The following is a 13,165-nucleotide window of genomic DNA, read 5'->3' on the forward strand; positions in this document are numbered from 1 at the left end:
GCTTTTTAACCTTTGTTTACTTTTTCAATTTCTTACCCATACACGTTTTTTTGCTTTGATTTTTTTTAGCACTTTTAAGAGATGAACCCCTCAGGTATAGGCTAACCAAGAACTATTTTCATTATGTATAGTATTAGGCTCATGCTTCAAATTAACAAAACAAGCACATTCCACATTTACAACCCCACCCTGAACAAATCTTGTCATGTACACACACTTATTTTATGTCCCATACTAATTAGAGACATTAGCAATTTTGCACATAGACAAAGGAGATATCATATTGAGGAGAGACTTTACAGTTCACATAGCTGATAGTTTACAATTCCTGTATATCTAAATCAAATGCTGAGCTGATAAAATAAGACATACACAGAAGGAAAGAAAATGAGATGAATGCTGTAGTGATATTTGCTCTTTTGCAGTGCATCTCCTAGGAGCCAAGTCATTGCTGCTTCCCTTAAAAACGAAATAAAAATGTCTCATTGAAAAGCATCCATGGAGTCTGCTTTTGCACAGATGACAAACCTGTAAGTTATATCTGCAACCACTGTTTTGGAAAATACCTGGCTATTTTCATCTTGTCAATTCCAACAATGTACTTTTTTAAAGGTAGGGATGGAATGGATTTTTTTAAGCTAGACGTATTTTGTTGAAGCTGATTCTCAACAGAAGTACAACAAATGCTCTTATTTTTTAAGTTTTTTGTTTTAAATTATTATGAGTCAATTCTTTTTACAGCTATACAGCTAACATCTGGATTCCAGATCATCTAATGGTTCATGCACTTTGAAATGTTTCCTGTCAGCAAGATTTCTTGCTTTGGATTAGAAATTATAATTCTATAATTTAAAAATATTCAGAACTCCTGAAAAGTAATACTTTTTTAGAGTTCTTCCTTTAAATAGATAAGCGTACTAGGAAATCTATAGATTATTTCCCTAGAATAATTTTTTCATTTTCATTCACAAATAAATATCTGTCTGTAGTCAGGGAACAGACAAAAAATTGTGAATTTTGAAAATACAGGTCTGGTATATTATGAATTTTTAGAATACATTTTGTTTTACACATAGCATTTTTATTCACCAAAAAAGTTTCTATTCTTTCAAATGTGATTTATTATTCTGGCAAACAGTGATTTGAGGAAACCATGATATGGATATACTATGGCCACTTACCAACTATGTGTCTGATTCCTCCTCAAGGGAATTTATTTTTTTGGCTTTGTGTCCACTCCATTTTGTTTGGAAATAAAAAAAGAAAAGAGAGAAACAAATATTTTAGCTACTGTTCTCTTTGAAATGCTCATCTAAACATTTCTAGAAATCTTAATCTTCACTTTCTGCCTTCCCTGGTCACATCCTAATTATTAAATTTATACCGATTAAGGTGGAATAAAACAAATCAACCACAAACAGTGTTTAAAGCAGCAGTGTGATCCACATGCAAAGTGTGGGGGGTCCAGCCAATATGATTAATGCCTTGATGTAGTCAGGGCTAAGACACATATGCATTCCAAAGATAATTCTCTTAATTTGAAACTGTCTTTCCTTGAATGACAGCATACTTACTCAGTTATTTCTAATAATCTTCCATACTGTAGCTATGCTGTGCATTTTAAGTTAAACAGCAACAATATGCCAATTAAATTTCTGCAGACTATATGATCTGAACACCCTACAGATCCTTCGCTCTTTCAAAGTAGGTCCGTGTATACAGATTTTGTTTGATCTCTGGTTCATGTCAACCTGGTTTTGAAACATACCATAACTAGAAGATGTTTCTTCATATGTTAGTTATCAGGAATGTGATCTATACTGATAGAGGAGGAAACAAGTTCACACACTGATCTTTCTTCAAAAATGAAGTTTATTCTCCTTGCATTAAGGTAAAAGCATACATTCTTTAAAGTTTATATTTTCTCCCTGTTTCAACTTTTATGATCATTGCCTTAATGATTTTAAATTTACCAATTCAATGCTTGATAATATATTTACTGATACATCATAAGAAGGTTAAGTGCAAAACTCTATGTCATGTACACAGGTAACAAATTGTGGTCTAGTCCTGAGGAGATCATTGGGATATTATTGCAGTGCAAGTAACACACAACAGAAAGTACAAGTGCAGAAGTATTGTGCATCCTTGCAGATGATGGAATGGACACAAGCCAACCCCCCTGACTCAGATACCAGGAAATTGTGTTTTACCGCACTGGAACCAAATTGATGTAGGAACTCAACATGACTTGACCTTTGAAACTGTACTCTTGTAGATGCAGCAAGATGCAACACACAAGAATGACACAAGTATCTGATATCAGGATAAGAAGAAATGGCCTCAAGATGCACCAGACAGGACACAGATTGGATATTCTTCATGGGAAGGTTTATCAGGCATTGGAACAGGCTGCCCAGGGAAGTGGTGGAGTGACCATCTGTGGGGGCATTTAAAATGTCTGCAAATGTGGTTCTGAGGGATATGGTTTAGTGGTGGACTTGGCAGTGCTGAGTTAACAGTTGGACTTGTTGATATCAAAAGTCTTTTCCAACCTAAAGGATTTTATGGTTATCTGTTCAGTACTTCATCACAGTCCATGGGCTCACTGCCCTTCATGTACAAATCTATGCAGTTCCATTGCACAAGTCTCAAAGGCATTTGAACAGAATATTTTTTTCCAACTCAACCAAATTTGTACCACTGTACTTCATGGGTATTGTATTTTGGAACTGAAAATCCTTGTGAAACAGTATAACTCAAATCTTCAAAGTAGCAAGTGTCTTACATTTTAGAATAACTAAATACAGATGTTCAGATTCCAGTTGGGGCACTTGAGGCAATTGTTCCTTATATGTTCTGAAAACAAACCCCAAAACAAAACAAAAAATTATATGAGAAACAGCAGAATAGAATGTCTGAGTACACTCACATTTAAGAAACTGTCCATCACCAGATGGGTTTGTTCCAAGCAAACTGTGGACTCCAAACAGCCAAGCATCTCAGAAGTAGGCACAGTACTAAATAGAACAAATTCTGGGAAACTGCCAAGCTAAGAAGTAAAGACAATGACTGAAGCTTGGGGACTTCTCATCATCACAAAAACATTTGAGTACAAAATCCCACTGCACTTTGGCACAAAACACTGAAGATGGTTTACACATACTCAGCTTATCCTCAAAGTAGCACAACTGCTTTGGTGACACTGGAGAACCTGAGATATCAACATGTTGCAAAGAAAAACTTCTGTCACACAGAATTTTTGATGAAAATGGAAGAGGCAGCAAGGAGCACAGCTGAAAAATGCAGTATGTTGACACACTACCAAAAGAAACAGAGTTAGATATGAAACACTTTTATAACAAGCTGACTACTGACAACGATACAGAAAGTAGGTGACAGCATTTCAAAGTCAAGACATTCTACATACTTGTTGATGTGTTTACAACATAGATGAAAGAGCAGTTTCAAGATTTCACAGAGAAATGCAGTCTGACATGTTGACATTGATAAAGTTTTTAAAACATCTTCTCATATAAAGCCTCAAAGAAAACTTTGTAATTTGCATATTTAGTCCAGCTATTCACTAATCAATCTTTTCATGTATTAATTCAGACCATACAGACCTACTGGTAAATTTTGGGTTAAGTTGTTCAGAAGAGGACAGATACATTCAAATACACAAAGAAAAGATGGAATGATCACTAGACTTTGTCTACAGAAGAATTCATGGTGTCATAATGGTCTGACAGTTTTGTGAATCTTCTTCTGGAAGGTGATAAGTATGTTTTCTGCTGGAACATTCTGTAGAAAATTGAAAGCCCTAGCTTCCTATATATTTCTAAAGAGGACTTGGGAATTTATAAAGTCTAGCCCAGCACTATGAAGTATGGTAGGGTTCTCCCTTCTCATTTTACCAAACAGCATTATAGTATTCACTTGAGATCCCTTCCCTTTCTGTGAAGTGATTTCAGTTCACATCTCCCATCTCAAGAGTGAAAGCTCCAGTTATTCCATTATTGGGTTTTGTGATCTAGCCTTTGATGGTTTGAGGGTAAAACCATTTAAAGTTGTATGGAGTAATTAAACCTTATATTGAAATAGCACATATGTGCCAATACCACTGTTTGACTCAGGAAGATCACCTCAGACTTGTGAGGCCCCCCCCGCCCCCCAATACCAAATCACTCTTGCCCAAATGTTTATTTCATGCAAAGGAATTAAACCCACTATATCTGGGAACCAAATACCTGCTATAAATAAGCAAAGTATTTCTAGTGACATCAGTGACGTTTGGATCACATTTGCAAGAAAAGCCAAAAAGTCAAATCACTATTTAAAAGTGAAAATTTTTTCTCATGCTAATAACATTGAATTGCAGGAGTGGATTTTATATACGTCTTTAAACTGTTTAATTTAGTATGAAAGAAACTAAAGATTAAAAAAACATGCCTTATCAGAATGTTTCTGCAAGTCATACTAACTTACAAAAAAATCAGCCTAACCTAAACTATTGCTGTAGAATTGCTAAATGTTACAAAGTGTGAATTTCTAGTGTTTAGTAGCCATTCATCACTTCTTTGTACTTATTTAAGTGTTGTGCTTTCCTGTTAACCTAGCTAGATTTGCCACATCTAGACAAATTACTTTAACATTTGGTCTTCATAAGCTGACTACAAAATATCCAATGTGAAAATAATTTTTTTTCATGAAAAGTCTTATTTTCTTTGTTGAGAAGTTGCTGATAGATAAAATTCTCATGATATTCAGCCAGTATTCTTATTTATATACATATACACACAAAAATAAATCCATCTCTTGTCTCCTTGTTTTAGCTCTTTCTTCTGACTACCTCTGCAGAGAATGGTATGACCAAGGAGGCTGTAAGAATCCCCAGCCTGAGCTGCTTCATGTAAAAAGCCATTGAAGTTCACTAAGTCACCCCCTTTTTGAGACCTGTAGCTTTTCCTTTTCCCTCCACCTTTCTGTTTTCTCCAAAGTGTGACCTATGGCCTATATTCACAGTCTGTGCATAGACTGTGGAAGCAGAGGGATTTGAGGTAGAAACATTTCCTTGGGCAATAGAAGTAGTAACAGCAGGAGTACCAAGGAAAACAAAGTGTTAGGATTAAAAAAAAAAAAAAAAAAAAAGAAAAGAAAAAAAATCACAAAAAAGTTGTTTCTCATACATAGCTAATTTATAGTTATGGGGAAGAATCTTTATCACATGTGCACAAGGTACAGAATATAGATTTACAGAACTTCAGAATTAACTAAAACTGATAGTATTTGTTAAAAACAATAGTAATTAAAAACTGGAGCATGAGCAATAGAAATGCACTAAAATGTTAAGACAAAGCCCAGTAAGCATGCAGTTTTAGAGCACATATTTATCATGTTGCCAGTCAGAGCTGAGAGCTCTGCAAGGCAGCTCCAGCCATTGCTTTCCAGATGCCAGAGGAGAGCAGAGGCACAAGGCAGTTATCCTGATGGAGCTGAGATCCATCACCATGAGAACAACTCTGCAATAAAACAGGAGACAGCAGAAAAGCAGAGGAAGTTTACTCAAAAAAAAAAAAAAAAAAAAAAAAAAAAAAACCCAAAAAAAAAACCAAACAAAAAACCAAAAAACACACACATCAAAACCAAACCAACCAACCAACAAACAAAAACATAGGAAAGGTCTCCAAGAGTGGCTGGGGCTCCTGGGAGGGGCACCTGGACCCTGAAGCCCCAGCTTCTGTAGCACCTGCCTAGGTCAGCACCAAAAGAAAGATCTGGTTACATTTACTTACAGGTATTTCATGTTTCAAAAGTAAATTCCTATTTCTCCAAATGGGTTCCAAGCTTTTAATCAAGGTTGTCACTACTGCTTCTTGTCATCCGTTTCCCAGAGACTAAAGGGGATTTGTCATTAGCTTATAGGTGTGCATTGTGTCTATTTCAAGGGTTGAAAACACAGCTGGGGTGTCACCTGGTCCTTTTTATCTGACACTGAGGGCATGAAACATGCCTCCAGCACTAAACAGAGACCCCCCATACATGGGAAGCCCAGAAACATAAACACACACATGTACTAGCACATATCATTCTAAGAGCATAAACTACAGTAATTATCTTAGGGAACGAGACAGCACAATTTCTCCTGTGAAACTACCACTGCAGCACATTCAGCCTGAAATCAGCATTTTAACATTCTTCCTTTCCTACCAATTAAACAGTTTTACAATGTATCACTGAAAAACAAGGAATTTCAATGACCCAGACTGATTTCCCTGTTACTGCCAGCTCACTTCTCTGATAGTAAATCATAGCTTTATTTTTAATGGTTATAACAAGTGATTCCTTTGATTTCTGGGAAGCTTACTGGCATCATAATCACAGTGTAAGATTTTGCCATACGTGATACTAATGTTAGGCAGTTTGATTGGCTTTGTCTTTATATTTGGACAATTTGGTACAGATTCAAGACAATGTTTGAGGAGTCTGTGCTTTAATTTGTTAAAACTGCCTTTTTTTTTCTGCTGAAGACTATTTCAAACATTATGGTAGAGTAAGATAGAGTGAAGTCTGTTCTCCAGACCAAGACCACTTTTCATTGCTGACAGGACAGGTAAGTAAAAGCTAGTGAAATTAAAATAACACAGGAATCAAACAGCACAATTCTATCTAAGGCAGGTTGAAAAATAAAGTTTTCAACCTGGTAAAATCCTTTTACTTAAGACTACTTCTGTTTTAAAATATCCAATTGTTTTGAGACTTCCATAAAAATCTTGGGCCAAGTTGCTATCTTCAAGTGGAATATTATTCTTAGAACAAAAATTTAGCAGATCATGGCTTCGCTTCAACAGTACTTCAGTAGCTTCTAATTCATTCAGAACAGTCTTGTAGAAAAAGGCATTAAAATAAGATATTTTTTTTTTAAGGTGCAGGATTTTTTAAAATTTCGGTTATATTTTTGCATGATCTAAATTTTTCCTAGTTTTGCATTAATAGTGAAAAATCTCAACAACATTATTTGCTATTGTCATAAAAACAAGGCAACTTTCCCCTGATGATTTATATAGCTAGACAGTATGCAGCATGTATCTTAAGTCCTATAAAACTGAAATTTGCACAAAATGGTATTTCTAGGTTATATTTTGACATTATGCAAGGAATTGTTTGGCATATGTTTGGAGAGGATTAAAAAAAGCACTATCCTCATATTAAACTGGGGACAGGGGTTTGCTACTTACATTATTTCTATTCATATTTACAGTGTTTCAAGTAATTTCTATTTTAAACACAAGAACCCTCAAGCAATATTTACAGAAATATTGGAAAAGAGAGGAAAAAAGCCCTGATACCAAACACAAAAGACAATGCTGCATTTCATTACTATAATTGTTGTGTTAAACCAAGCATCTATGTTAGTAATCTACCAGCTCTCAGTAAAAAGAAACAAAATTTCATTCATATACATCCAGTTGCTCTGGTTTAAAATTAATTTCTTTCAAAGAAGGTATCAGTTAACACCACAGAGAGTTTTTTGCCCCTTTGCGATGCTCTATAGTTCTGAATCACTAGCTGAAAATAGGACTTCAAGGCAGTGGAGGAGAGTATGAGATGAGTTCAGGAGCTTTCTGTTATTCTGCATCCATTGAATCATTAGTACTTCTGAAAGTCAAGAAAACTGGGTATTGTGTAAAATAGCTTGAGGGAACAGCTTCAGTACATTAAAATACAGTCCACAGGCAATTTTGAAAAGAATTCCCCTTACCACAGTTCTGTCCTCCTTTTTAATATTTCAGGCTAGATGCCTTAACTGATATATGTATTATTCTCCTTTCAGTATCACGTGTCTCTTTGGCAGACTGCTTTGGTGTGAGGGCCCCGGTGCTACCATCTGCAGGGGGCTCCCTCTGCCCACCGGGATGCTGGCACTGCTCTGCCAGGGATGCTGCCAGCTGGGCACAGCACAGATTTTCCTGTGTGCCTTTCCTCCTCCTTCTGCATGCAGCTGTGGAACCCTTCTCTCGGGGACCGTGGCTCTCTGCTCCTGTGGTGGCAGCTCTTGGGAGCAAAGTGCAGCAGGCACAGGAGTCGCCCTGGTTATCAAGAGTTTTCTAAAGCCTTCTGAGTTTACATTCTTGTAGAGAACTTTCTCACACAACTTTCTGTAAACAACCTATTGTTTTGCATTCTTTCATAGAGGCGGAGAAATTTGATGTACAGGTAGTTTGTCCAGTGTCGTATGAGAGGTGGCATGTTCACCCTCCAATCCACTGGCACCTTTTGAGAACTATAAAAGATTGGAGTCAGAAAAAATAAATTAGTCTCTTGATCGTGACCAAGGCTGTGGTGCATCGTTTTTGCTTGTGTCATCTGGTGACACACAGGGAAACCCCAGACAGTCCCACTGTGGCGGTGCCTTAGTGAGCTGAGGGTTAACTCTACCTCTGTTACACTGATGGTAACAAGGAGGAAATACAGTCTTCTCTAGAATGCTAATTTAAGAGAAAGTATACATGAAAAAGAGTAACTAAAGCCTAGAGTTTTGGAGCAGGGATGTGGAGGCTTTTAGAGATTTGCAATTTTTTTGATTTTTATTTGTAACATCACCCGTAGGGGTTTGTTTCTTTTTTTGCCAAACAACAAAAGTAAAAGAACCAGAGTTTTAAAAGCTAGAGTTCAAAAACATAAATACAAAGCCATAAATACATAAAGCTTCTTCTGGGTTTAGAGTAGTAAATCCTTGTGTGCATGCATACTTGCAGATAAGTGGGCACAGTTTTACTTGTACGGAAAGCTAAGTGTTAGATTAAAATAACTGTTCTCACATCAGTGACAACTTCAAAAATAATATAAATGCTACAAGTATAGAAGATATTACAAGAAAGGTGTTTCAAACAAAGTCAGTTTTCCAGCTTTTTAATTCTGGGAGCTGACTCTCTTCTCTCTTCATCACCTTTTTTTAAACCACTGATGCCAAAATATGGGAAGCATGAATGCCAGCAGTGTAGCAAAAAAAAAAAAAAAAACCACAAAAAAAAACCCAACAAAAAAAAACAACAAACAAACAAACAAAAAACCCCCACAACCTCTAAGTTTTTTTAAATGAGGATCAGTGGATCAGTGCATAGAAGCACAAAGAATTCAGTTTTAAAACCTGAATAAAATAGTATACTATTCAAGAAATAGTGTACAATAGCATGCTTTCCTAAAATGATCTTTTAACTTGAAGAATTTAGTCTTGCTAAAACAGAAAACCAGAAACAGGTGAATTTTTACTCATAGAAGATACACTAGAGAATAAATTCAGCAGTATCTAAGACCCCAATAGTAATAGCAGTGGAACAATGAAGTTACAATTGCCTAGAAACAGCAAGAGAGACTGGAAAATCTAGCCTTGTGCACTGATTTAAATACAAGCCTGCATGTATGTTAGATCATATTGGAAGTGACATTGTGTTAAGAGGTTTCAGCCATTGAAGTTGTACTGATGTAGGCTCGGGCAGGATTTGGCCCTGCCTATCACATTTATTATACATGTGCTGCTCCCTCTCTTGTTTTGCTCCAGCCTGACCTATTGGCTGTCCCTGCTGGCTGGGATGCTGACTTCATCCTTGACCCTGGCTTTCTTCCACACCCCAATTCTCCTGTGGCCGCACATTACTGCTCTCATTGCTTTAGCAATCTATTTTTTACTGTAATTTCATCCTCACTGAAGTCCCCCATTAAGAAACCTGATCATTTCAAGCTATCATCCAAGCTGTTTGCTTTCCTAATTTGAAATACTTATATTTTGACCTTAATGTTTCTCAGTATAAGCACCCTGCAGAAACATTAAAATTAATCCTCTAAAGGCCAATTTTAATGTAAAATTATGTCAGTTTTCATCTTCAGCTATCCCTACCAGCTCTTCATTGATTGCAGTATCTGTTAAAAAATGTCTCTCCTTGTTTTCCTCCATGGATTTTCTCCAGACTACCTTTTCATCTAAGGCTGATTCCCCTCTCCTTAGGAAGTAACTGTCATCAGAGCTGTGTGGATACCAAATGCCATCAAGTAAAACTGTTGCACACAGCTTTGTTTGCATTGTATATATGCAAATGCAGATAAAGTCAGCAGAGAATAGGGTCCCGTTGGTCAGTGCTATGCAAGAATGCCCTGGGATAAACAGACCATCTTCAACACAATACCCCTAACTGTGCCCAAAGGATGTATTTGGATAAAAACCAAGAGGAAATTGAGTTTTGAGTTGAGAGGGAATGGTTAGGACACAAAGCCTGTGGCTATACAAATATTGAATATAATAGGGATCAGAAAGGCTGAGAGGCTATGCCTTTCTTCTGGCATGAAAGGCAGTGTTCATAGTGGAGGGAGGCATTACAGTTGCCTTATTTCCTTCCCCTTACTCAAATCTCTGAAGGAAGACACCCTGCTAAGTTGTGTGTTTCCACAACAGCTTCACGGTCCTTGCTAGAAAAACAAACATGAAGACTTCAGCTCTCCCCAGCCACTCCAAATAAGCACTGTAATGGTCCTGTGAGTTCTCATCCCCCCATTAAGCACCACTGGCTCCAGTCTGTTCTGTCCTTTGTTAGACTTTTACCAGCATTGTTTACAAAACTGCTTCTGCTATCTGTAAAAAATCCTTTTCTCAGTCCTTCCATCCAATCCTATTGCTTTCCCATTTCTTTTCAAAATTTATATGATAATACCAGTTTTGAGTGACTCCTTGTACTTTGACACAAATTTCAGTTAAGAGAGGGTCAAAAGAGAGAATATGAGAGATTTCAGTGACAGAGAGCAATGTCTGAGAATGTCATGGACTTGCATAAAGGTCAGTTTGCTACCACATTTGTACCAAAAGCATGGACATTTCAATACCCCATGTTTGTTGAATACATGTATTAGTTACTAGGTAGCTGACAGCTCCTATGGACAAAATATGAACAGCAACCATTGCATCCCTCATGCCCCTTTCAGGGAATGCTAGTGGAAAATCTGTTCTCAGGTAAAATATCTGGAGTAGTCCCTGTGCTACTTTTGAATTAAATTAATTTTCAGTTTTCTTCTTAACATTAGATATTTTAGAAATGCCTATTAGACAACATTTCTGTTCTCACAGGTTTTTTGGGCTTGCTGCTTTCTTGAATAGTGACATAACTTTTGATCAATTTAACTCATAGTTTCCATATTTTGTAGCTGTAATAGGAAGCAGTTTCATAATGAGCACACATATTTCTGTGGCTGTACCATATGGTCCTGTGGCTTGCATACCACAGAGTGAAAAACAGAACTGAAACCAGAATGTAGTCACCAAAAGTCTCCCTGGAAAGCTCATGTGCAGCAAACCCCACTACTTGGAGCATGCTCTCACCAAATTACAACACTACAATGTTTCCTCACTGAGGATATGAAAGGGATCCACAAACTCCAGAAATGGTGTTGTGTAGGAGGAATTTTGCAACAACTAATGTCCTATATGCCTCCTCACAAAAACCACATTACAGCAGAAAGCAAGCAACCAGATACAGGCAAGGCAGTGTCACATAATAGAATATTCTAGGTGAGTTTCTATGCTTAAAGGAACATTCGAAGACTGAGGCACTTGAGGGCTCAAAAAAAGTTCCTTTTTAAGTGAGTGTCCTGTCTATCCCAGATGCAGCCATATGTGCTGTTTGGTCCACTATTTCACCTGTGTGGAGAGGGCTTGTCTGAGACACCTGGGCATGTAACTTGATAACAAGGAGAACATGGCTCCCACTTATTTGCCAGAGGTCACAGTAGACTAGAAACATGGCATGCTTTTCCATGCAGAGAGGGAGAGAAGCAGAACTGCCTTTGCACATGGTCACCTCCCTGCCTTCCCTGTGCCAGAGCCTGAGAAAAGCCTTCTGCTGGATCCTGACACAGAGCTGTGCCTGTCACATGGGGCTGAAGCCACAGTAAGCTGGTCTTCACTTCATCACCTGTAGCTGAGAGGGAAAAAAAAAACCAAACCAGACCCCAGACAATTGTCTTTAAAAATAAATGAATCAGTCAAGTCACAGCAAACTACTCACAAGAGAATTCATCCTTGGAATATAATACAGAACAAGCTCTGCAGTGCACCAGTACACACTTAAAATAAAGCCTTTTCAAGGCATGTTATCCTCTCAGTGAAAGGGAAAACAATCCAAAGCAAAAAACAACTGAAAAAAGGCTCTATATTCAAGTTCAGTACTGTTATTCCTACAGTAGCCGGCAAGCACTGCAGTAGCATTGGAGGCAGCTGACTTGGAAATATAACTACTTTCAATATGAGAGATTACAAGAAATTAATAATTTTTCTCAGATTTTAGTGTTTCTGCCCCAAGGAAAAATTGAAGCGGCAAGAGGAGAAAATTACAAGTATATCACAGTCCAGAGCAAGGAATTCTTCCAATTTACTGCTGGGCTGTGAGAGCCTAAAAATTAGATTGCCTAGTTGCCCAGACTAGGATATGTGGTGACTAATTTAAATTTCTGTATTTGCTTCCTTTGGCCAAAGAACCTGGGAGTGTGAACCAGCAGCACATACAGTTATGTGCAAAGAGAGCTGCCAGGCTGGAAACACCTGGGTCAAAACCCACCTGCTCTGGAAGGCTTCCATGGAGAGTCTCTGCTTAACATCTTTGCTCTGAAGGAAAGGAGTAAAGGAGAACCGAGTGTGGCATTTCTCTCTCAGTAAAATTCACTTATAATAATCTAGGCATAGTATAAGCTTGGAGTGCTGGGAGGGACCTCCAGTGTGAGCAGGATCTGAGCAGGGCAGGGAGGAGACAGCCCCCACAGCCCTCTGTCACCTCCCTGGGCACAGGGACAGCCCAGGACATCAGCCCACAACCAAGCAGGGCTGAAGGGAGCAAGAGAGCTGCACTGTCACATCACCAAAACCCAGGCAATGAGCCCAGGCTGGGCTGAAACAGGGAGGTGGGCAGGGTGGGGAGAGGCCCAGCTGGGGATGACCAGGCTCATCATTATTGTATTGAGTTTTTTCTTTTTAATTAAACTCCAGAAATGAAAGTTACAGAGTTATTATTCAGAAATTAATGCAATGAATACTTTAGGTGTAGTAATTTCAGGTCTTATTCAATGTTATAGAAATAAAATAAGTGGTTATACAAGCTAGCATGAAAAGTGGGTGTTTTTTTCA

This window comes from Vidua chalybeata, chromosome 9 (genome assembly GCF_026979565.1).
Source record: "Vidua chalybeata isolate OUT-0048 chromosome 9, bVidCha1 merged haplotype, whole genome shotgun sequence".
NCBI lineage: Eukaryota > Metazoa > Chordata > Aves > Passeriformes > Viduidae > Vidua > Vidua chalybeata.